The following is a 24,116-nucleotide window of genomic DNA, read 5'->3' as shown; positions in this document are numbered from 1 at the left end:
GACAGAAAGCAGGAAACGACAGGCCAGTTAGCTTAACATTTGTCTTCGGGAAAGTGTTTGGAGCTATTACAGAGGATGTTATAGCAGGGCATTTAGAAAAAATTAAGGTAATCAGGCACAGTCAACATGGTCTTTTGAAAGGGAAATCATGTTTAACCAATTTATTGGAGTTCTTTGAGGGAGTTACATGTGCTGTGGATAAAGGGGAACCAGTGGATGTATTGTATTTCGATTTCCAGAAGGATAAGGTGCCATATCAAAGGTTATTGCAGAAAATAAAAGCTCATGGTGTCGTGGGTAACATATTGGCATGGATAGAAGATTGGCTAGCTGACAGGAAACAGAGAGTCAGCATAAATGGGTCATTTTCTGGTTGGCAAGAAGTAACGAGTGGTGTGCCACAGGGATCTGTGCTGAGGCCTCAACTTTTTACAATTTATATAAATGACTTAGATGAAGGGACCGAAGGTATTGTTGCTAAATTTGCTGATCACAAAGATAGGTAGGAAAGTAGGTTGTGAAGAGGACATAAGGGGGCTGCAGATAAGTTAAGTGATTGGGCAAAGACCTGGCAAATGGAGTATAATGTGGGAAAGTCGGAAATTGTCCACTATGGCAGGAAGAATAAAAAAGCATATTATCTAAATGGTGAGAGATTGCAGAGCTCTGAGATGCAGAGGGATCTGGGTGTCCGAGGGCATGAATTGCAAAAGGTGAGTATGCAGGTCCAGCACGTAATTAGGAAAGCTAATAGAATGTTATCATTTATCACCATGGGAATTGAATACAATAGTAGGGAGGTTATGCTTCAGCTACACAGGACATTGGTGAGACCTCTTCTGCAGTACTGAGTACAGTACTGGTCTCCTTATTTGCGGAAGGATGTAAATGCATTGGAGGTAGTACAGAGATAGGCCTTCACAGAGCGGAGGTCAGATGAGGATTGAATTAATTTCAATCACTGAATCTAAACAAGAAGTAAATCTGCCAGGAATGGAAGACTTTGCTTTATCTGTGAGCTTGTGGCGCAACGGTAGTGCGTCTGAATCCAAATCAGAAGGTTGCGTGTTCAAATCATGTTAGGCTCAGTTATGTTTCACAGCAGCTCAAGTTCCTGGATTTTATATCAGAAGAGAGTTCGTTCTCTTGGAATGTTCGTGCATGGTAGAATTTCAAGATCAACTTTAATCGATTAAAGTCCTGATTTCTGGTTCCGTTCCATTTCCATGCTCAGTTCTTATTTCACACTGTTTTATATCAGAACAATGTTTCAGGGATGTGATGTGGACAATCGCTCTGTCACCCAGTGTGAGAAATAAAACACAAACCGCCCAGCGTGCGGCTCAAACCCATACCTGGCTCTGTCTATCGGCCGCTTAGTTCAGTTGGTTGGGACGCAGTGTTGATAACAACAAGGCTGTGGATTTGATACCCATGTGCACTGTCACATGGTCAGTCATTAATTTGACACATTTTTGGAACACTTAAAATCCAACTTTTAGATGCAAACAAGTTTACATAAAATGTCAAAGGGAATTTATTTTGAATAACATCCATTGCATCTTTGTCACTGGTCTGGAGTAACACAGAATTCTTTCCAATTATCTTCCATTTGCTGGTAAACGTTCAACTCGTGGCCTGTTCTCGTGAATGGTCACGAGCAGCAAAAACAGACAGAGCAAGTCTGACCGCCCAGAGATGTGGAAAAGGCTTCAGTTTGGGACATATGCAGCAAATCAAATGTTCACCCGGCCCCGAAAGATTCAAAAACTGGGGAAACGGACACAAGGAGATAGAGAATAAGCTAAAGCTGACAATGTAAATATTTCCCATCATTGATATCTCTCTATTCCAATCCAACCTTCAGAGTTGGGTAAATAATTTCAGTGTAAATTGTGCAGCTCAAGAGTCAAAACCAAAGGGCGATGCAGAATAAAGGAGAACTGCCAAAACCCCAGATTGAACCAGGGATCTTCAGTCCAACACACTCCCAACTGAGCTATTTCAGTCTCACAGGCTTGGGATGATAAGTGGCAAGTAACATTCGCACCACACAAGTGCCAGGCAATGACCATCTCCAACAAGAGAGAATCTAACTATCTCCCCTTGACATTCAATAGCATTACAATCACTGAATCCCCCACCATCAACATCATGGAGGTTACCATGGGTAGCCATACAAATAACGTGACTAGAAGAGCAGGTCAGAGGCTTGGAATCCTGAGGTGAGTAATTACAGTGCAGCTGTTGGCTCCACCCCAGGGGCTGAATTTGTTCTGTAAACCATGAAGCAGCTTCCTCTCAAATCCCTGGTTTATCAATAAATCCTCTTCCAAAAGCCCCAAAGTGTGATATATTCCTCTCACTCATCCATGACTCCTGACTCCCCAAAGCCTGTCCACCATCTGCAATTCACAAGTCAAGAGTGTGATGGAATACTCTCCACTTGCCTGGATGGGTGCAATTCCAACTCAAGAATCTCAACACCGTCCAGGACAAAGCAGCCCACTTGATTGGCACCCCATCTACAAACATTCACTCCCTCCACCATCGGCACACAGTGGCAGCAGTGTGTACCGTCTACAAGATGCACTGCAGCAATGCACCAAGACTCCTTAGACAGCACCTTCCAAACCCAGCGACCTTTACCACCGAGAAGGGCAAGGGCAGCAAATGCAGGGGATACCACCACCTGCAAGTTCCCCTCCAAGCCACACACCATCCTGACTTGGAACTATATCACCGTTCCTTCACTGTCGCTGGGTCAAAATCCTGGAACTCCCTTTCTCACAGCACTGTGGGTGTACCTACCCCACATGGACTGCAGCGGTTCAAGAAGGCAGTTCACCACCACCTTCTCATGGGCAATTAGGGATGGGCAATAAGTGCTGGCCTAGCCAGCGATGCCCACATCGCATGAATGAATGAATAAAAATGTGAAGTATCCCTTGTGTCATTCTTTTGGTCGAAAATATAACCCTGGTGGAATTGCCCCTCCCAATCACACCTCACTTCATAGAACATAGAAAATCGAGAAAATTTATGGCACAGAATGAGACCATTTAGCAATCGTGTCTGTGCCAGCTGAAAAAGAGCGATCCAGCCCAATCCCACTTTCCAGGTCTTGGGAATGGGATCTGAACAGATGTCAGAGCTCACATTATGTGAATGTTCTGTTGAAGTGTTGGTGAGCTGATATACCAGGGGAGATTCACACTGTTGGACACAGTGTGAAATACATTCAAGTATTTATAAAACATTACAACATGTGAGTAATATTCCCCATTGATTTCTCAGCACTGATGGATTGTGAAGTGGGAGACAGCCAGAATTTCCAGTGATCCACACTGACCCTGAGCTGAGAATGAAATGAGAAAAAGTTCAATCTTCAGCAGCGAGATGATGCAGAGAGGTAAGAGTCCTGAATCAAGGAGAGACTTTCTCATACTGCTGTTGAATCTCATTTCAAACACTCCTTGAACTCTCTGCCGAGGAATTCAGAGCTGGATAACGCCTGTAAAATCAGCCTAAAAAGGAAATTGTAAACACCCACCGTGGGCTCAAACTCAAAAACTTGAGATTCAGAGTTTCATGCTTTCAGCGACTGAGCTCACCAGGCCTGAGACAGTGTCCCCATCCTGTCTGTTATTGGACGGTGCAGCTGTTGGCTCCACCCCAGGGGCTAAATTTGTTCTGTAAACCATGAAGCAGCTTCCTCTCAAATCCCAGGTTTATCAGTAAATCCTCTTACAAAAGCCCCAAAGTGTGATATATTCCTCACTCAACCAGAATAAAAGTTACATCTTTTGCTCTTTTTACCTTCCAAACATTGACTTCTATTTTGCTCAGCATTTATTTCTCTCTCCTTTTTATGTTGTGCATTTCCTAATAAACATTTCATTTCAATTATTTATGAGGGATGAAATGAACAGAAAAGATTTTCTGCAATGGTACCAGGGGTGTGGGACAGAGTGAGTGGTTCGGATCTGGAATACACTGCCTGAGAGTGTGCTGGAGGCAGATTCAATCGTGGCTTTCAAAAGGGAATTGGATAAACACCTGAAGATAGAAAATTTGCAGGGCGACAATGAAAGGGCAGAGGAGTGGAATTAGCTGATCTGCTCTTGCAAAGAGCTGTCAAGGACATGATGGACTGAATGGTCTCCTTCTGTACTGTAACCATTTCATTCCTTGATTCTAACTCTGTCAAAGTTATTCTGAACTTGCTCTGCTCCAAGGAGAACAACCCCAGCTTGTCCAGTGTCTGCACATAACTGAAGTTATGAGGAACCATGGGGAACCCACTGTGAACCTTCCTCCAGACAGAAATACAACTGTTCACCACCACACTGAGACCCAGCTGTTCACATGATTTGGATGCGGGGACCAAATGTAGTTTTTCCAAGTTTGCAGATGACACAAAACTAGGTGGGAATGTGTGTTGTGAGGAAGATGCAAAGCGGCTTCAAGGGAATTTGGACAGACTTAGTGAGTGGACAAGAAAGTGGCACATGAAATATAATGTGTAAAAATGTGAGGTTATCCACTTTGGTAGGAGAAACAGATGTGCAGATTATTTGTCAAATGGTAAGAGTGTGAATGGACAAAGGGGCCTGGGTGTCCTTGTCAATAAGTGACTGAAAGCGAACATGCAGGTGCAGCAAGCAATTAGGAAGGCTAATGATATGTTAGCCTCTATCACAAGAGGATTTGAGTGCAGGAGTAGTAAAGTCTTGCTTCAATTGTATATAACCTTGGTTGGACTGAACTTTGGAATACTGTGTGAAGTTTTGTTCCCCTTACCTTAGGAAGGATATCATTGCCATAGAGGGAGTGCAACGAAGGTTCACCAGACTTGTTCCCGGGATCGCGGGACTGTCAAATGAAGAGAGATTGGGTAAACTGGGCCTGTATTCTCTAGAGTTCTGAAGAATGAGAGGTGATCTCATTGAAACTTACAAAATATTTAAAGGGATAGACAACGTCGATGAAGCTAAGATGTTTCCCCCGGTTGAGGAGTCTAGAACCAGGGGACACAATTTCAACATCAGGGGAAAGCCACTTAGGACAGCGATGAGGAGAAATTTCTTTACTCAGTGGGTTGTGAATCTTTGGAATTCTCTATCTCAGAGCGCTGTGGAAGCTCAGTCATTGAGTATGTTTAAAGCAGAGATTGACAGATTTCGAAATACAAATGACATAGGGGATATGGAGATAGTGTGGGAAAAAGGCATTGAAGTGGACGATCAGTCATCATCATATTGAATGGCAGGGTGGGCTCGACGGGCTGAATGGCCTACTCCTGCTCCTATGTTCCTATCAGTCTGCAAACTTCATGTGCATGCTGTCATTGTCCCTTTTATTCCATGGGCTTCAGTTTTACTGGCAGTCTAGTATGTGACATCATCAAGAAGGTTTCAATAAGTTAAATAAGGAGAAATTGTTTCCAGTGGCAAAAGGGTCAGGAACCAGAGGATGTATTTATCAAGTGATTGAGAAAAGACCAGAGGCGAAATGAGGAATGATTTTTTATACAGTGATGTGTTGTCATCTGGAATGCACTGTCTGATCAGGACTTGAAAGCAGATTCAGTAGTAACTTTGAAAAGCAATTGGGATAAATACTGGAAGGAAAATTTACAGATTACAGGAAAAAGCTGAACACCAGGACTAATTGGATAGCACAACCAAAGAGACAGCACTGACACAATGGACCAAATGGTCTCCTTCTTTGGGTATCATTCTATGGTTTTATGAACATAATGTTGGTACAATTTCCTGAGTTGGAAGGGAAGTGAACCCAGATTCTGGGTATTCTAAACAACAGACCCAAACCAAATGAACAAGCCCGTTGTTTAATCTCTGTTTTTCACACCAGCTTCTCCTCGCTCTTTCTGTGTTTCCAGCCTGGTCTGTTCCTCTGACCTTCATTCCTGACACTCTATTGAGAGTGGCCAACTCACTGCGCCTCTCACTCACACCGTCACTCCACCCCTTCACCCACTTCCAAACCTCTCTGTTCAACAGTACCTCACATCTGCTCCTCTGCTCCATTAATATAACAGGAAAACATTTTCAAACAGACATCTCCAGACAGTGAACGTTCCAGTAAGACAAGGTAAAGAGCAGATTCATTCACTTTAAACACAGAGAGAGCAGCTCTCCCTGTTCAGTCTAAGGAGCAGATGTGGGTTCACTCCCATTAGTCTTAGAGACATGCGCCAGAATTTTAAGGGACCGTTGGAGACGGGAATGGAGGCCGGGGAGGGGTAGGGGGGGTGTATAAAATAGGGATGGAAGACGTTGGACCGGAATTTTCTGTCGGCGGCTGACATGCAGGGCAGACTTCGCACATCCACACGGCAAGAAGGCATTTCAAGTATTTATGAGTCCAATTGTCAGCAATTTTATTCACTGGATCCAATTGAACTAATAGCACACGGGAACTACGGGGCTTCAGAGCCTCGCCTGGTTAAAGGAGGTGACTGGGAGGTGGGAGCTGAGTGTTGTCTTCACTGGGAAGCTATCGGGTGAGGCAGCAAAAATTGGCAGAAAGGGCAGCGGGAAACACTGTCAGGAGTGGGGGCCAATGTGCCAGCTCTGCAGAGGGAACAACACCAGGGTGCCATTGGGGCAGTGCCACTTCATTGAGGGTGACAAGTGAGGTAAATGTGGCTGGGTGTTGTTTACTGTGAAGGCCTTGCACTCAGGGAGGGGCAACCTGTCATGGGCCTCATTCGAGGCTCTCATTGGATTCGAGGCTCCAATTGAGGAGGAGGAGGAGGGGTAGAGAGGAAGGGAGGGAGGCGCAGGCACCAGCAGGGGCACCACAGCAGCTTGGGGGCCCACAGGAAGGCCAGCCTCGAACAGGAGGCTGGAGAAGGAGGCAGAGGAACACGTCAGCCGAGGTTCAACTACCTGCAGATGTCCGAGTGACAGTGTCTCCGCAGACTGCACCTCTCCACGGGGGTCGTCACTGATCTCTCTGCCATGATGCAGCTGTGCCCCATGCGACTTGGTGGGCACCTGATGCCAGTGTCACTGAAGGTCACCGTGCCACTGAACTTCTTCACCACCAGATCATTGTAGGGATCCACTGGAGATATGTGTGGAATCTCACAGTCTGTAGTGAATCAGTGCATCAAGGAGGTCACCAATGTCCTGTTCAGGAGGGCCGGTGACTATGTGCACATTGATCCAAACAGTCAAGCTGAGAGAGCTATAGGATTCGGGCCATCGCTGGATTCCACCAGGTGTAGGCTGTCATTGACTGCACCCATGTGACCATCATGGCTCCTGCAGACCAGCCAGCAGCCTTCAACAGGAAGGGCTTCCACTTGCTCAGTGTGCAATTGGTCTGCGACCACTGCAAATGGATCCCATAGGTGTGTGCACAAATCCCGGGAAGCAGCCACAACGCCTGCATACCAAGGCACTCCCAGGTGCCAGAACCTTTCCGCGGCCCCATCCGCTTTCAGAGATGGATCCTTGGAGACGAGGGCTACCCACTGAGGACATGACTACTGACGTCTGTGAGGAACCCACGCACGGATGCAGAGGAGAGGTGCAACACCTGCTGCGGTTCAACCCGAGCGACCATCAAGGAGGCCATTGGTCTCCTGAAGATGAGATTCAGGTGCCTAGATCGATCCAGTGTTGCCCTTCAGTATGTCCCGGCGAGGGTCTCGCATATCGTGGTGGTTTGCTGTGCACAGCACAATCTGGCATTACAGTGGGGTGAGGTGTTGACTAGTGAGGATATCGTGGAGTGTGATGTCTCCTCTGATGATGAGGATGTGGAGGAGGATGCTGCCCAAGCAGTGCCAGATGAAGAACCTCAGGCACAGCAGGAAAGGGGCCATGAGATACACACAAGGGAGACATGAGACACCCTTATACATTCAAGTTTCCTTTGAGCCTTACCACCTTCTGGAACCACAGCAATAAAGTCTTAGCTTTAAGGAGCCCTGTTGTCGCCTTCTTCCTTCTGCACTGCAGCGTCCAGGTACACATCGCACAGTGACAAGACCGAAGCCATGTGAACTCAGGGCTTGGTCCCTCACTTCCAGCCCCTTGGGAGGAAGGGTTTAAATGAAGTCCCAAAGGGCATCAACAATAGGAAGGAGACATAGTGAGAGAACATCATTTCTTTCTTCCGTGTGACATCAAATGCAACCCTATCCATCTGGAATGCACATTCACCATGAACCCTAAGTGAATCTAGGTGCTCTTCTGAAATCTTTTCCGCATGCTCCTACGTGGTGCTCCCCCTGCTCTGTCAGCTGAGGTGGAGACAGGCTGCTGACCTTGCTGCCCCATGGCTTGGGATGACATTGGTGGCCGTCCTCTTGCTGCCTGAGGCCTGGAGGGCCCCGGCACACTGAGGGCCTCCTCCACAGGTACAGGGACCCCCCCTCTGTCATCGAGGGTGATGGAGGCAGGCACTGGCATCACTTGTGTCACTCGCAGAGGGGCTTTGGAGCTACTGTCCACACCAGGAGCACCCTGAGAGGAGACCCCAGATGTAGCAGCCAGCTGCTCCTCCCCCTTATAAGACACACTTGTACCTCGCTGCTGACCTGAGAGGGATGTGGACCTGGTGAAGAGTTCAGGTGCCTCGTCCCCCCTCTCGCCTTGTCACCGCTGGATGGAGCTCATGGACAAAGCGATGGAGTGCAGGTCTGCACACATCTCCGGCAGCCACTGATTGGTCGGCTGGATCTGGCTCTCCATCAGAGTCACCAATCTCTCAAGGAAGGAAGCCAGACACACCCCCATCAGAGACAGTGCAGCATGCAAGGCCTGGATGGACTCCTCCATCATCCGAACTTGGGTACACATAACCTCCGGCAACTCTGCCAGATGTTGCCTGACCTCTTGCTGCAGCTGCAGCATTTCCCGTGTTGCTGGTGACACCAGAGGCACGTCATCAGCCTGGGACTCAGCATGGGCCTGGCCTCCCACAGACTTCCAACTGCCAGTGGCCTCGGCTGTCACAGCCTCAGTCAGCTGCCCGGGCCTGTCTGTGACGTGCTCACCAGCTTGTGTGCCCAAATCTAACAGCGAGTGGATACCCACCGAGTGAGGGTTTCTGTGCTGGTGGAGGGTGCAGGGGAATGATGTGACGGTGCACCCTCTGAGGCTCCCTCCTCCTCCTCAGAGGTGTCTGGCTGTCCCCCAGTCTCTCCAGCTCTTCGCTCTTGTCGTTCATCCTAGCCTGCATGTGAAAACAGGGACATTGAAAGGTTAGAGTCTGCCCATCGTGACATTCCAACCACCCCTACTGTGCAGCTCCATTGATGCCGTGGTGAACAGATGAGCAGTGTGGCTCCTTTGCAGCAGATGCACCCTTGTGCCCCAGGAGATGTTCACTCACTCTCTTAGGTAGGTGTCCCTGTCTCTCCATCAGCTATGGAGCAGCTGCTTTGCTGCCCGGCCTGTTCCATGGCCTCCTCCTCCATCGGGATGAGGACATGGAGATAAGGCATCCACTGCCAGTCTTGACACGCTCTTTCCGATTGTGGGCTGTCTTCTATTGCAGCCACTATGATCAACAAAGTTCGTCTCCCAGCGGGGACAAGCCCAACATCTCTGATGGTGATAATCCAGCAGTCCATGATGTGGACACACATATTCCTCCTGCATGTGGCCCCTCTCGAGGGACTGTGTGAGTTTAGACAATGACTGACGTGCACCTCCCACCGAGATGCAGCCAAGCCTCAGGCAGCGTGTCCTGCTGCCCTTCCCCAATACACATGACTGGGTGGTCACTCCCTTTCCACCAAACACTCCCTCTCACTCTGCCATGCGCAATGTCCAAAGGGTCCAAAGTGTTTTGAGTTTGTGCCTGAGCAGCCTGGATCCGGTCATTGACCCACTTCGTGCACTGGATCCATGTCTTGGGGTTGACCCCACGGCTGCTGACTTCAACTACTATCTCAAAGCAGCTTTGCTTGGTCAGGTGGACAGGTCTCCACCTCCCATCCCTGGGGAAGAGGATCTTCCACCTATCTGTTGTCACCTGGAGGCGAACCTGCAGGAAGGCATCGCAAAACTATTGGACCATGGTCACTGCAGGCTCGCATTCAGCTCGTTATCTATCAGGCAGCAGAGACAGCAGAACGGGTCCTGGGGCATCAGTGACAGCAGAACGGGTCCTGGGACAGCAGAATGGGTCCTGGGCAGCAGAGGCAGCAGAACAGGTCCTGGGGCAGCAGATGCAGCAGAACAGGTCCTGGGGCAGCAGAGGCAGCAGAACAGGTCCTGGGGCAGCAGATGCAGCAGAACAGGTCCTGGGGCAGCGGAGGCAGCAGAACAGGTCCTGGGGCAGCAGATGCAGCAGAACAGGTCCTGGGGTAGCGGAGGCAGCAGAACAGGACCTGGGGCAGCAGATGCAGCAGAACAGGTCCTGGGGTAGCGGAGGCAGCAGAACAGGTCCTGGGGCAGCAGATGCAGCAGAACGGGTCCTGGAGCAGCAGAGGCAGCAGAACGGGTCCTGGGGCAGCAGAACGGGCCCTGGGGCAGCAGAGGCAGCAGAATGGGTCTTGGGGCAGCAGAACGGGTTCTGGGACAGCAGAACGGGACCTGGGGCAGCAGAGGCAGCAGAACGGGTTCTGGGACAGCAGAGGCTGCAGAACGGGTCCTGGGACAGCAGAGGCAGCAGAACGGGTTCTGGGACAGCAGAGGGCTCTCAGGAAGACACTCCTTTAAACCAGGCAGCAGTGAATACAGGTCTGGCAGTCCTTTCAATATGGTGCCAGCACCTGCCGTTGTGTCAGATGTCGGTGCCATCGGTGCCTCGTTCCCTGCCTCTGGTCCTTGTTTACATGGGCCCCACGCCTCCCCTTCATTAATTCGTCAGCTGCTCCGTGATCGGGGTCGGCCGGCCACATTTCACTCGTGTGGTGACGGCACCCACTCACGGTGTCTCTGCCGAGAGCCGCACCGTTAGGTTAAAATTCAGCCCATGGGGTCAAGAGTGGAAAATCTCCCCTCTGATTCTCTCTACTTAAACTGATGGAGACACCAAATTAAAACTGATGAAACCAGGGATTGTATCCTGGTTCTTCTATCTAGTGTTCTCCCAACTGAGCTATTCCATCCTCACTGTGAACTCATCTTCATTGGAGACAAATATAACTCCAGGCGGAATTTCCCCACCCGTTCATTCCTCACTTCAGGGGAATGGGACCCAACCAGATCGCGGAACTCAGATTATGTTAATGTTCTGCTCTTGATATCTTCATATTATCTTGCGTTTGAGCCACTTTTAATCAGGTTCACGGACAAATTCTTCCATCATCCCTTCTCCCACATTCTCTCTCTCTCATTCATTCTTTATTCCTCACAGTCCAGAAAGAGTTAGGAATCAGAGCTCACTCCCAAACCCTCTGCACACAGACCTCTGTCTGTTACCCTGTTTGATCCAAGAGACCAGTCAATAAATTACACTCTTTATAAACACAGAAAGCTGCCTCAGAGTGTTGGACAGAGATAAATACACTGAAGTCTTTTGAAAAAAGTTCATCTTACGGGTTGTTACTGAGCCCACAGAGCAGGGCGGGCCCAGGCTCCAGCCCCAGCCCCAGCCTGTGCTGTGTTAGCTGATGCCACCTGGTGTGAAACTGAGTCACACGGAGCAGGAAAGGGCCTGATTGTATTCATGGCCTGTGTTGAGTTAACTGATCCCACTCAGTGTGGTAGGAGCCACACAGAACAGAATGGGCCCAGGCTCCTTCCTCAGCCTGAGGGATGATAGTTCTTCTCACACATTGTTGTCCAGAGCCCCACACAGAACAGGGAAATCTCAGGCTCCATCCCCGGCCTGTGGTATTTTACTTCATCGCACCTGGTATGGTACGGAGTCCCCAGAGCAGGAAAGATCCAGCTTCCATCTCCGGCCTGTGCTGAATTAGCTGATCTGACCTGGTTGGCACTGAACCGCAATCAGGGAAGGATGGGCCGAGGCTCCATGGCCTGTGGTGTGTTAGTTATTCTCATTTGGTGAGGTACTGAGCACTATATAGAGCAGGATGGGCCTGTGCTCAGTGAGCTGATCTCACCTTGTGTGGTTCTGAGACCCACACACAAAGCAGGACAGGCCTAGGCCTCATCCCCGGCCTGTGTTCAATTAGCTGATCTCATCCAAAAGATTTTGATAAGGTTCCACACAAGAGGCTTCTCTATAAGATTAAAGTCCCTGGTATCAGTGGTAATATATTGATCTGGATTGGGAACTGACTGGCAGGACGTAGGCAGAAAGTAGTTACAGATGGATCTGGATCTGTTTGGAGACCAGTTACCAATGGTATCTCACAGGGATCGGTGTTGGGACTGTTGCTCTTTACTATTTTTATTAATGATCTGGATGTAGGTGTAGGGGGCACCATCTGTAAATTTACAGATGATTTGAAGATCTGTGCGAGTGTTCAGACTGTAAACGATACTCGACTGTTTCAGGCTGATCTTAATGTGTTGGGAGATTGGGTTCATGACTGGTAAATTATGTTTAATTTGGGTAAGTGCAGTGTTATTCATGTGGACAGGGCGAATGCTCAACATTCATACACCCTTCAGGGAAAAACATTAAAGTAGGTGGAAAAAAGAAAATAATTTTGAGCAGAGATCTGGATGTTCTAGTGCACAGATCTCTAAAGGTACAGCAGCAATGCTGTGAAGTGATAGTTGGAGCAAATAGAGGGTTGGGCTGCATTCAGAGGACAATTGAGTATAAAATGAGGCATATTCTTTCATGGGATGTGAGCGACACTGGCATGTCCAGAATTTGTTACCCATCCCTAATTGTCCTTGACAAGGTGGCGGTGAGCTCCCTTCTCGAATTGCTGCACTCCATGTGGTGTAGGTACACCCACAGTGCTGTTAGGAAGGGAGATCCAGGATTTTGACCCAGCATCAGTGAATGAACAGCGATATATTTGCAGATCAGATGGTGAGTGACTTGGAGGGGAGCTTGCACATGGTGGTGTTTCCATGCATCTGCAGCCCTTGTCCTTCAAGGTTTAATTGTGTATTCCTTTGCTGTGTTTGACCTCACCAAAGGCATCACCTCACACATCTCCAAGTTGAATTCCATTTGCCACTTTTCTGCCCACCTGACCAGTCCATTTCTCCAGCTCTCCTAATGAGCATTTCACCATGTGCCTTGAGCTGAGTTACTCATCACAGAATTCCCACGATCTGATTTACTCTTGTAGCCAGAGTATGTATATGAATGGTCTAGTTAAGCTTTTGTCAATGGTAACCCCCAGGATGTTGATGGTGGGGGGATTCAGCGATGGTAATGCTGTTGAACGTCAAAGGGAGATGGTTACATTCTCTCTTGTTGGAGATGGTCATTGCCTGGTACTTATGTGGTGTGAATGTTACTTGCCACTTAGCTGCCCAAGTCTGAATGTTGTCCAGGTCTTGCTGCTTCTGGACATGGACTCCTTCAGTATCTGAGATGTCCCGAATTTGTCCTTTTATGAAACCTTGGTCAGGACTCACTTGGAATATTGTCTCCAGTCTTGGTCTCCTCACATGATGGGTGATATTGAGGCTTTGGAAAGGGTACAGAGGAGAGACATTCAACGAATTCCCAGTATAAGACATCTTGGTTATCAAGTTAGACTAAAAGAGTTGGGACCCTACACCTCAGAGAAACGTAGACTGAGGGGTGATCCGATTGAGGTTCATAAATAATGAAGGGTCCAATTTAGCATGGGAGAGGAGTCATAACTTTGTATTGGAAAAGGCCAGATGGCACCCGCATCACATTAAATTTCATTTTCAGTGGTGGGTTAACGTACCAGGATGGCCGAGTGGTTAAGGTGTCGGACTTAATATCCAATAGACATGTGTCTGCGTGGGTTCAAACCCCACTCCTGCTATCTGTGCTTACAAAATGTTACTTTTTCTTTCCCTGACTTTTGCCTTGCACCATCATCTCTTCTGTCATTTCATCACTCTTAACTTCCAACTGATCACAGCTTCCTATTATTTGATCTGCCCCAGCACCGTTGCTTGGCTCTGCGCTTGCTTATAAACTGGTAAATCTTTAACTTAATCTCCTCTGTACCCTGACAATGACCTTCTCATCCTTCCTGGATTGTGGTTCCTCACAGGATCCGCTGCCTCTCCGACTCCCCTCCAGGTAACTGAAGGCCCTGAGCCTTGGTCTCGCTTTATACGCTAGCTGGTAGTTGATTCCTTGCAGGTCTGCCACCGCTCAGGAGAAGCTCAAAACCCAGATCAAGCAAAGTATCAAGAGGAATGTGAACAAAGGCTCCCTGGTGCAGAGCAAGGGACAGGGAGCCTCCGGCTCCTTCAAAATCAGAAAGAAGCAAAACCGAGGGAAAAGTGGGAAATAAGGTGAAGAAACCATCACACAAGAAATCTTTAGTGAAGAAACCAGCAGACGTGAAAGTGACAACAAAGAAAGTAACAGCCAAGAAAACGAGCAGCAAGGCGGCGGCAACGCCAAATAAGGTGGTGAAGAAAGCAGCGCTTCAGAAAAAGTCTCCTGCGAAGAAGGTCAAAAAAGGCAAGAGTGCGGCGGGCGGAAAGGCGCTGAAGAAAGTGCAGACATGGAAGAGCAAGGTCAAGCCGAAAGCAGCGAAGGCTCAGAAAGCAGGGTCTGGAAAGAAGTGAAAGAGCGCAGGAAACTTTTAAACATCTGAACACAAAGGCTCTTCTCAGAGCCACCCACATCTCTCAGGAAAGAGCTGATCCCCTGATCAAATGATCCCTGTCCCGGCCCCGCCTGCAGATTCCACATGGAAATGATTTGGAGTAAATCCAGGATCCCTGGTGACTCCCCTCCACCCAGCCCTTTCCCCACTCTCTGTAATAAAACAGAGGGATATCCGGCCCTCACTCTAACTGGAGATGTGTTCGGTGCAGTCTCAGTTCACAAATTCAGGGGGAGAGTCTGTAAGACAGGAACACTGGCGGAGAAACCCCACCTCACAACTCAAACCCCAACACATGAGTTTCTCCAATTCAGCTGGAGTCGGGTGACAACAGGAGCTGGGATAGGCTGTAATCGGGAATGTGAAGAATGGATTTGTTCAGGGAGGAATGTACCTGGAATCTCCGAAAATAATAGTTCCTTATTTCACCAGATGACACATTCTGCAGTGAGAGTGAAAAGTCTCGTCACTGCTTCACATTTACTAATTGTTTGGTTCGAGATGAATGATGAGTCAGAGAGTAATGACAGGATCTGAAGCTTCTCTCACACCAGCCCTTGAAGGACTCAGTGTGAAGTGTCCAATGTGTGAAGCTACTGCCAGGGTTTGTCAATCTGAACAGTTTCAGCTCAGTTACTGGGGGCCTGGAATCCCCGCAGTTTGACTCTGTCTCTGATTGGTCACCCGCTTCTCAATCCAATTCTTAACCAATAGGAGAATCACATATAAGTAAATAGAAGTTCTCATTGGCTTAGATTTTCCAAATGGAAAAAGCCCGGCAATTCCAGAGCAGGAAGGAATTGAAGTGATGGAAAATTTCAATTTTCAGGCAACAATTTTAAAACCTCTCATTTTATGTTCTGTTTTACTGTATTTACCGTCACAAAATCCTGACGCGATTTTAGGAATCGTTTTCATTTGTCAATCTGTTAACTGTAAGCGGCGGGAGGAAGGTCCGGTTCAGCAATTTAAAACGGGACAAATATCAGCTTCCTCTCTGTAAAAGGAACACATTAGCGACTAACCGCTTCTCACAGGCTTCTCGGGGACTGACAGAAACGAGTGGTTTCTGATCTTTTCTCCTGAAAGAGGCGGATAATGCTGCAGGGAGCAATGAACTGCCCTTCACTTTCTGGCTGCTAATACACCCCTGACTTTAAACAGTTCAAACAGCGACTGATGCTTCTGCCGGAAAATGAGCAGATTCACCAGAATGGTCCCGGTCCATCATGGCCAAAGACATCCAGCTGGCCCGCCGCATCCGCGGGGAACGCACCTAAAACCCAGCTTCACGAACAAGTGCTCTTTTCAGAGCCACCAAATCAGCAAAGGAAAGAGCTGCCATCTCTGTTCATCATCAAATCCATCAGATTGAAGGGGCGGTCACATGGTTTCTGTTTTGTCACATCACTTTCCCGAAAGGCCTGCAGGACTGAGAACTGATCTGGAATTTAGAAAGCAGCATGACCGGAGACTCATTGCTGCTCAGCACAATCTCAACCCCGCTCCTGGGATCCGTTAGCTGGCATTTGGGGAAAAGAAATGGATCCCAGTTTTATTTGGAAGGCATTAATGGAGCCGGGTCCGTTCACATGAGGGTTATTTACAAACATTACCCAATGAGTTCACTAATATTTGAATCCATTGGAGATCAGTGCACAGGATATGTAAGGCAGCTCGGTCACTCTGACTGAAACCGCCAGTTCCCCGGGGCTGCAGACCCTGACACTGAGGGCAGAGAATCCCCGACTCTATCCCGCTGCCGGATGAAACAGACAGCTCTGTGTCCGGAGAATAGGGAGGGCCGGGGGGAAGGCACATATTAAAGAGCTGCATTGGACTCAGCTCCTGTGTGTGCACAACTCTCACTGATTCCGTCCTCTGGGAACAGTGCGGTCTAAACAGATCAGGTTGGGAGAGAAACACACAGCCCGAGAATGGCCTCTTCCTTCCTGCATTTACTCTGTTCCGGGAGCAGATTCTCATTGAGAAGCGGCGCTCAGATCACCAGAGAGAAAAAAAAACACAATTCAAACTGTCCAAATGAAAAACAGAGAATTAACCCGGACACTTCCATTATTAAATTAATTCAGCAGCTCCGAACCAGTTCCCGTTAATGTACCGGGATAATCTCGGGATTTATCAAATCGAAGGCAGCGGGATTTATTAAATTGTTGATTCTGACACCCTGTAGTTCACTTCTTCACTTAACAAGAGGGGGAGATGTGTGAGCAGAGAAACAGAGTGAAATCCAGAGAGGGAACTGAAAACACACCTGGACAGATGTGAAACAGGTCAATCAACTGTTACAATAACTCCATCTCTGACTCCCTCCTGACAGTAACCAGTCCTTTCACAGAGACCGTGGGTGGCTCTGAAAAGAGCCTTTGGTTTATTTGATGACATTCTGGCCGCTTTACTTTTTTCTGGGAGCTCTGAGTGCTGGTTTTCTTGGGCAGCAGCACGGCCTGGATATTAGGCAGCACCCCGCCCTGAGCGATGGTCACCCCTCCCAGCAGCTTGTTGAGTTCCTCGTTGTTGCGGACGGCCAGCTGCAGTTGTCTGGGGATGGTGCGGCTCTTCTTGTTGTCCCGGGCCGCGTTACCGGCCAGCTCGAGGATTTCAGCGGTCAGATACTCGAGCACAGCAGCCAGATAGACCGGGGCTCCGGCACCCACACGCTCAGCATAGTTGCCCTTTCTCAGGAGCCTGTGAACACGGCCCACTGGAACTGCAGTCCAGCCCGGGAGGAGTGAGACTTGGCCTTGGCCCGAGCTTTCCCGCTGGTCTTTCCTCTTCCAGACATTTCCACAATCTCACAAATACTTTCACAAAGAATGAATAATTTCCTTAGCATTGATGCGACGTTGTAGGCAGTCAGCGTGGCCGAGCGGTCTAAGGTGCTGCGTTCAGGTCGCAGTTTCCATGGGAGGCGTGTGTTCGAATCCCAATTCTGACAAGTTGTGTTTTGACTGCACTGGAGGCGTTTGGGAGCAGTGGTGAAGAGCAAAGAGAAAGCAGGAAAGAACATGAACAAACAAAGTAACAATGGACCCAAAGATGTTGCATCAGAACATTAGAGTAAGAGGCAACAAAGCAAACAGCAGGGCACATAAAATATCAAAAATGTAACCTTTGTATCGGGGTGGAAGATGTTGCCAATATCCTCAATGAATACTTTACTGTTTTCCCGAATGAGAGGGTGATGCAGATATTGTTACTAAGGAGGAGGAGTGTGAAGTATTGGACGTGATAACTTAAGGAGAGAGGAAGTCTTAATGGTATGAGCATCCTTGAATGTGGATAAATCATCAGGACCAGATGAAATGTACCCCAGGCTGTTGAAAGAAGCCAGGGAAGAACTAGTGGAAGGTCTGACCATCATTTTCCAATCCCTCAAAGGATACAGGTGTGGTGCCAGAGGATTGGAGGTCTTGTTACGTTGCAATAAAAGCAAAATACGAGGCAGATCAAGCATGGCTGATCATTTCGAGTAGAGAAACAGGGCTGAATTCCCTGAACCAGTGCTACAGCTTTCAGAATAGAAGGAGCCTATACACACCTGATGGGTTCCACTTAAACAAAAGAGCTGGAGGTGTTGACAGTCAGAACAGATAAAATGTGGAGTGTTTGAAGCAGATTCTGTGTGGTTACTGTAGTTGTACTATGGAGTTATTTCAAGGAGGTGATTCTGAATGTAATGGATCAACGTGGACCCGTCCAAGGCAAAGGTTCTAAGCTTCCCTGTGGTCCAGCCTGGTTGAATGGAACTGAAGCAAACAAATCATCCAGAAGAGGAAAAGATATGTAAGGCCATGAAAGCACAGAATTCAGATGGATGCAATACCAGATGGTATGGCAAGAGTGTAAAACAGCAACAGACTGGTGAATAAAACTTTCCCATTGAATGAGACAAGAGAAAAGGGTAATAATAGTGTCAGAGGTGAGTTGTGACACTATTCACATTCCACCTTGATCTGAATAGGACTGTTGAAGGGAGTGATTGAGAAGAATAGAGGAGAAATGAAAAGAAAGGAGAAATAAACAAAAGGTCTTTTGATTTTAGAATGCTTGTTTTTGGAAATGACAGACTGTAAAGTGTGTGTGTCAGAAGATATAGAGCGAAGTTGGGTATGACAAGATCACAGGAAAGTTGTGCCCTGAGACAAGGCGTGTGTTGACAGGAAAGCTGCTTTCTTTTGCACAATATGTATTTTATTCATATAATTTGTGCAATTACATTGCAAAGCAGTTCAAATTTAATATTACATAGGGTACAATACAGATCAGTTTCCTTCAATAATGTACATGATGTATCTCACTATCCCTGCCTGCACAGGTTATATTTACAGTATTTACATTATACATCAAACATTCTCTGGTGCAAACAGCCCGAGGGGTTTTACACAGGTTCCAGCCCCTCACTGTACTATGGACTACTAGGGCCTCAGACTGCAGCCTTTCCCCATTGAGTCTCCATGGTGGCTTCCCCAAGCTTTAATGCCGTCCCACAGCACATAGTCTTGGACGTTGCAATGTGCCAGTCTGCAACACTCGGTCATGGACAGCTCTTTGCACTGGAATACCTGTCCCACGGCCGGGCTCGTTCTCAATAGAGATCATTTCAAATGAACATTTCCTAAATCCGTGCTTTCTCTCTCGCAATACAGAGAACAGGATGTCTAGCAGATTCAGTGTGAGACGATAACACTGCCGGGTAAAGGCCGCTTTCCAACTCCAATCTTAACACAGGAGATTCCCCAAACAGCTGCAGGAAGGTGTTTGTAAACTGCAGGAAGCGGATGTGTTTGGAAATGGTGATGTTACTGAGGAGGTTTCTTAGTATAGAATGGACTATGTTTAGGTGGGAATATTACTGAGTGTTAATTGCATCGGGACCATATTTAAAAGCTCCGGCTTTCTGGAAAGCCTTGACTATGAAGGCCGAGTCTGGAAGGGTTTGTGTGGAGAGCTGGGTTTTGGTTCTACTGTTAATAAAGGGTTTGAAATTGGCAGCCCGGAGGAAACTGGAGGTGGAGCTGAAAGAGGAGGGGCCGTTCTCTCTCTGTCTGTCACTCTGGGTGTCTCCTCCATCTAGCTCTCTGTTTAACCTTCACTCGTGTCTCCTCCCCTCCTTGCTCTCACTCTGCCTTTCTCAGCCAGGTCCAGGCGGCCTGTATAAAAAGGAGCCTGACAGAATCAGTCTCTTTTATTGTGCACTGATTTGAGGACAGAATCAACATGTCTGCCAGTAAACAAGAGTATGCTCCAGGCTGGCAGCATGTTAGAATCCATGAGGAAAGGCATCATCACCCTCATCGACAAGCAGAAGGGGGAGAGGACAGAAATCAGAAATTGGTGGCCCAATTTCTGCTTAATGCTGACTACAAGATTCTGTCAAAAGACATAGCCAGTCGATTCAAGTCTGCTCTGGAGTTGGTGATTCACCCTGATCAGACCTATACTATACCAGGCAGGACAATCTCTGATAGTTTTGCGCTACTCAGGGATATGATCACCTATGTACGGGACAGAAGGGTGGACACCTGCCTCATCAGCCTGGACCAGGAGAAGGCTTTTGACAGGATATTGCACACTTACATGATGGATGTGCATTCCAAAATGGGGTTTGGGGAGGGAATCTGCAATTGGATCAAACTACTCTACACAAACATCAGTAGTGCAGTCTCAATCAATGGGTGGGAATCAGAAAGTTTCCCGATCCAATCTGGAGTCAGACAGGGCTGTCCTCTCTCCCGTGTCTTGTTTGTTTGCAGTATTGAACCCTTTGCTGAGTCTATTAGGAAGAATGCGAGCATCAGAGGGGTGACAATCCCAGGCAGCGGAGGCACTCAGGTTAAAACCTCCCTGTACATGGATGACGTCGCCGTTTTATGCTCGGATCCACTGTCTGTGCGCAGAGTGATGAGCATCTGCGACCAGCTCGAACTGGCCTTGGGAGCCAATGTTAAACATGGCAAGAGCGAGGCCATGTTCTTTGGGAACTCGGCTGACCGATCCTTTGTCCCCTTCACCGTTTGGTGAGATTACCTGAAGGTGCTGGGGATATGGTTTGGAAGGGCTGAGACGTGCACCAAAACCTGGAAGGAGCGAGTAGCCAGGGTACTACATAAGCTGAGCATGTGGGAGCAGCGATCTCTCTCCATTATGGATAAGAACCTGGTCATCAGGTGCGAGGCGCTCACATTGCTGTGCGTGGTGCAGGTCTGGCCCATACCGCATTCCTGCGCTGTGGCGATCACCTGAGCCATTTTCCGCTTCATCTGGGGATCCAAAATGATCCGAGTCCGGAGGGACACGATGTTCAAACCTCTGGATAAGGGCGGGAAAAATGTACCCAACGTCGCCTTCATCCTTATGGCTACCTTTGTGTGCGGCTGCATCAAGCTGTGTGTCGATCCCCAGTTTGCAAACTTCAAGTGTCACTACGTGCTGTGGTTCTATCTTTCCCCAGTGTTGCAAAGGATGGGCCTGGTCATATTGCCGCGGAATGCTCCATCCAGTTGGACTGTGCCGTACTGCCTATCCTTCATGGAAAAGTTTCTGTGGAAAAACACCTTTGACCACCAATCCATCAGGCAGTGGTCTGCACGGAATATCCTCAAGGCCCTACGGGAAAAGGAGATGGTGGATCCTGTCGGATGGTCCCCTGAGCAGAAGTCCAAAGTCATTTGGCAGAATGCCTCATCACCAGAACTTTCAAACAAGCACCAAGATGTAGCCTGGCTGATGGTGAGAAGAGCCCTCCCTGTCAGATCCTTCCTGCACACCCGAAGTCTCACCCCATCCACACGCGGCCCTCGAGGTGGCTGTGGTGGAAAAGAGACGTTGCCCACCTCTTTCTGGAATGTGTCTTTGCAAAGCAGGTGTGGAAGAGATGCAGTGGTTTTTGTCGAGGTTCATGCCAAGCAGCTCTGCAGCACAGGAGTCTGTGCTCTATGGGCTGTTCCCAGGGACGCACACCGAGGTAAACATCAACTGTTGCTGGAAGACTATCAATTCGTTGAAAGACGCTCTTTGGTCTGCCCGAAAATTGCTGGTCTTCCATGCAAAGAGTTGTCCATGACCGAATGTTGCAGACTGACACATTCCAAGGTCCAGGACTACGTGCTGAGGGACGCACTAAAACTTGGGGCAGCCGCAGCAAAGGCTCAATGTGGAAAGACCACAGTGTAAGGTCCCCTCACCAAGCTGAACTGAGGAGCTGGAACCATGGGAAACCACTCGAACTGTAGCCAGAAAATATTTGTTTGCTGTAAAATGTACATGGCATGACAATGAAATGGAAGGGTTGTGAGGTAACTCACTCCTGTATTGAAGGAAACTGTTCTCCTTTGCATTCTTTGTATTGTTTGACTTGGTGCTTTTTGGAACTGTTTTGTAATGTATTTTTTTTTTACAGATTTTTTATGAATAAAGTATATTTTGGAAATTAATAAAAGAAAGTCTGGCAGAGGTAAAGGAGGGAAAGGACTGGGCAAAGACGGAGCAAAGCGGCACCGCAAAGTGCTTCGTGATAATATCCAGGGCATCACCAAACCAGCAATCCGCCGCCTGGCTCGCCGTGGCGGGGTCAAGCGGATCTCAGGTTTGATCTATGAGGAGACTCGCGGGGTGTTGAAGGTTTTCCTGGAGATTGTGATCAGGGATGCGGTCACCTACACTGAACACGCCAAGCGCAAGACGGTCACTGCCATGGATGTGGTGTACGCTCTGAAACGGCAGGGCCGCACTCTCTACGAATTCAGCGGCTGAACAACTCGACCCTTTCCAGCAAACACAACAAAGGCTCTTCTGAGAGCCACCAACCGCCTCACAGAGAGAGCAGTGACCTGGAAACGGGAGCTGGGATAGGCTGTTTAGAACTGTCTGGAATAAATCTGTGCTGTGTTCGAGATACAAAACTAGAATCCCCAAATTTGACATTTCATTTGCAGCAAGGATGTGCAGTGGATTTGATTTTCTGAACGGGCTGTGTAAACAGTGCCCGAGGCTCTACAGTTAGTTATTTCCCCAGTCCACACATGCCCTCAGTGAAAAGCCACATCACTCCTCCAGAATCACTCATTGTTTTCACAGAATTTCAAAATGATTTCGCTGCAATGAGAGAATCCGGGAGTTTTGCAGCAGCCGTCACTGGAACCAGACCCACTTGTGATGTTATTTCCCCCGAGACGGTGCTTCCTGCACTGAAACTGACAGGGTTTGTGAAACTGATCAGTTTCAGCTCATTCATTCAGGGACCTGGAATTCCCGCAGTTTGAGCCCGCGCGATCCAGAGCCCACTTCTGATTGGTCACCCTCTTCCCATTCGCATGTCTTAACCAATTGCCGAGCCTCGAATTAGAAAATACAGCAAATCATTGGCTTAAATTGTCGTCCTGGCAGAAAGTTTGAATTCAAAAAAGCCGCCAATTTCAGTGTTGGGCAGAATCGAATTACTCAACGAATCTCAATAACGAATTGGCAGCACATTTTATACTTTCCCCGATTTTCCTTTCCATCGATTGGGGTGCTAATTCACTCGGGTGCGTTTGCTAATACTAACTGTAATCCTCAGATCCATTTAACATTTCAATAATCCTATCAAATACAAAAGGAATTTTATGATTGAATTTCCATTGGAAGATAGTGAATTAGCACCCCGATCGATGGAAAGGAAAATCGGGCAGAGGATAAAATGTGCTGCCAATTCGTTATTGTGATTTGTTTATATAACTGACCAGGATTGACTTCACCCGAACGCAGCTACTAGCTCCCACCCCACTGACCGCTCACCCCCCTCTGCATCTCGCTTTCTCCCCCTCCTCCCTACTGGCGAAATTCCGCACTCTGGCTGTTCGCTCTCTGCACCCCCACCCCCCCCACCCTGTCCCAGCCCAGCCCACAGCTGCTAGCTCTGGCCGTGACACTCGCTCCCACATTTCTTCACCAGGCGCCACCTGTAGAAGCAGGAGGGCCGCAAGGGGTGACGGGGCGACGTAGGAGTGAGTGGCTGAGAGGACGGAAGCGGCACGGCCTGGAGCGAGTGGCCAGAGAGTGGGGTGGTGCGAAGCGAGGAACAACTGGCCAGGGGAGTGGGGGGGAGAGCAGCGAGGTCTGGAGTGAGTTGCCGAGAGGGGAGAGCGACAGCTTCAAAATCTCCCATTCAGCCACTTCCTCCAGCCAAGTGGTGGGGGGATGGGGTGGCTAGATACCCAATGACACTTTATCACGCATGCACGAAGATGGATTTGTTGCGGAAATCTGATGATGTTGGCGCTGCAAAATGCTCGAGTATCTGACCGCTGAAATCCTCGAGCTGGCCGGTAACGTGGCCCGGGACAACAAGAAGACCCGCATCATCCCCAGACACCTGCAACTGGCCGTCCGCAACAACGAGGAGCTCATCAAGCTGCTGGGAGGG

General features: G+C 48.4%; 1 non-coding gene across 1 annotated transcript; it reads left to right on the top strand.

The window, feature by feature from the left end:
• The first annotated feature begins 13,805 nt into the window (after positions 1 to 13,805).
• On the top strand, positions 13,806 to 13,888 carry trnal-uaa (transfer RNA leucine (anticodon UAA)). Its single transcript has one exon. It is a non-coding gene; the product is annotated as a tRNA-Leu (tRNA).
• The last annotated feature ends 10,228 nt before the right edge of the window (positions 13,889 to 24,116 follow it).

The sequence above is a fragment of the Heterodontus francisci genome, unplaced genomic scaffold (assembly GCF_036365525.1).
Source record: "Heterodontus francisci isolate sHetFra1 unplaced genomic scaffold, sHetFra1.hap1 HAP1_SCAFFOLD_43, whole genome shotgun sequence".
Classification (NCBI taxonomy): domain Eukaryota; kingdom Metazoa; phylum Chordata; class Chondrichthyes; order Heterodontiformes; family Heterodontidae; genus Heterodontus; species Heterodontus francisci.
The sequence above is the reverse complement of the archived record's forward strand: the minus strand, read 5'-3'. Positions and strand labels throughout refer to the sequence as shown.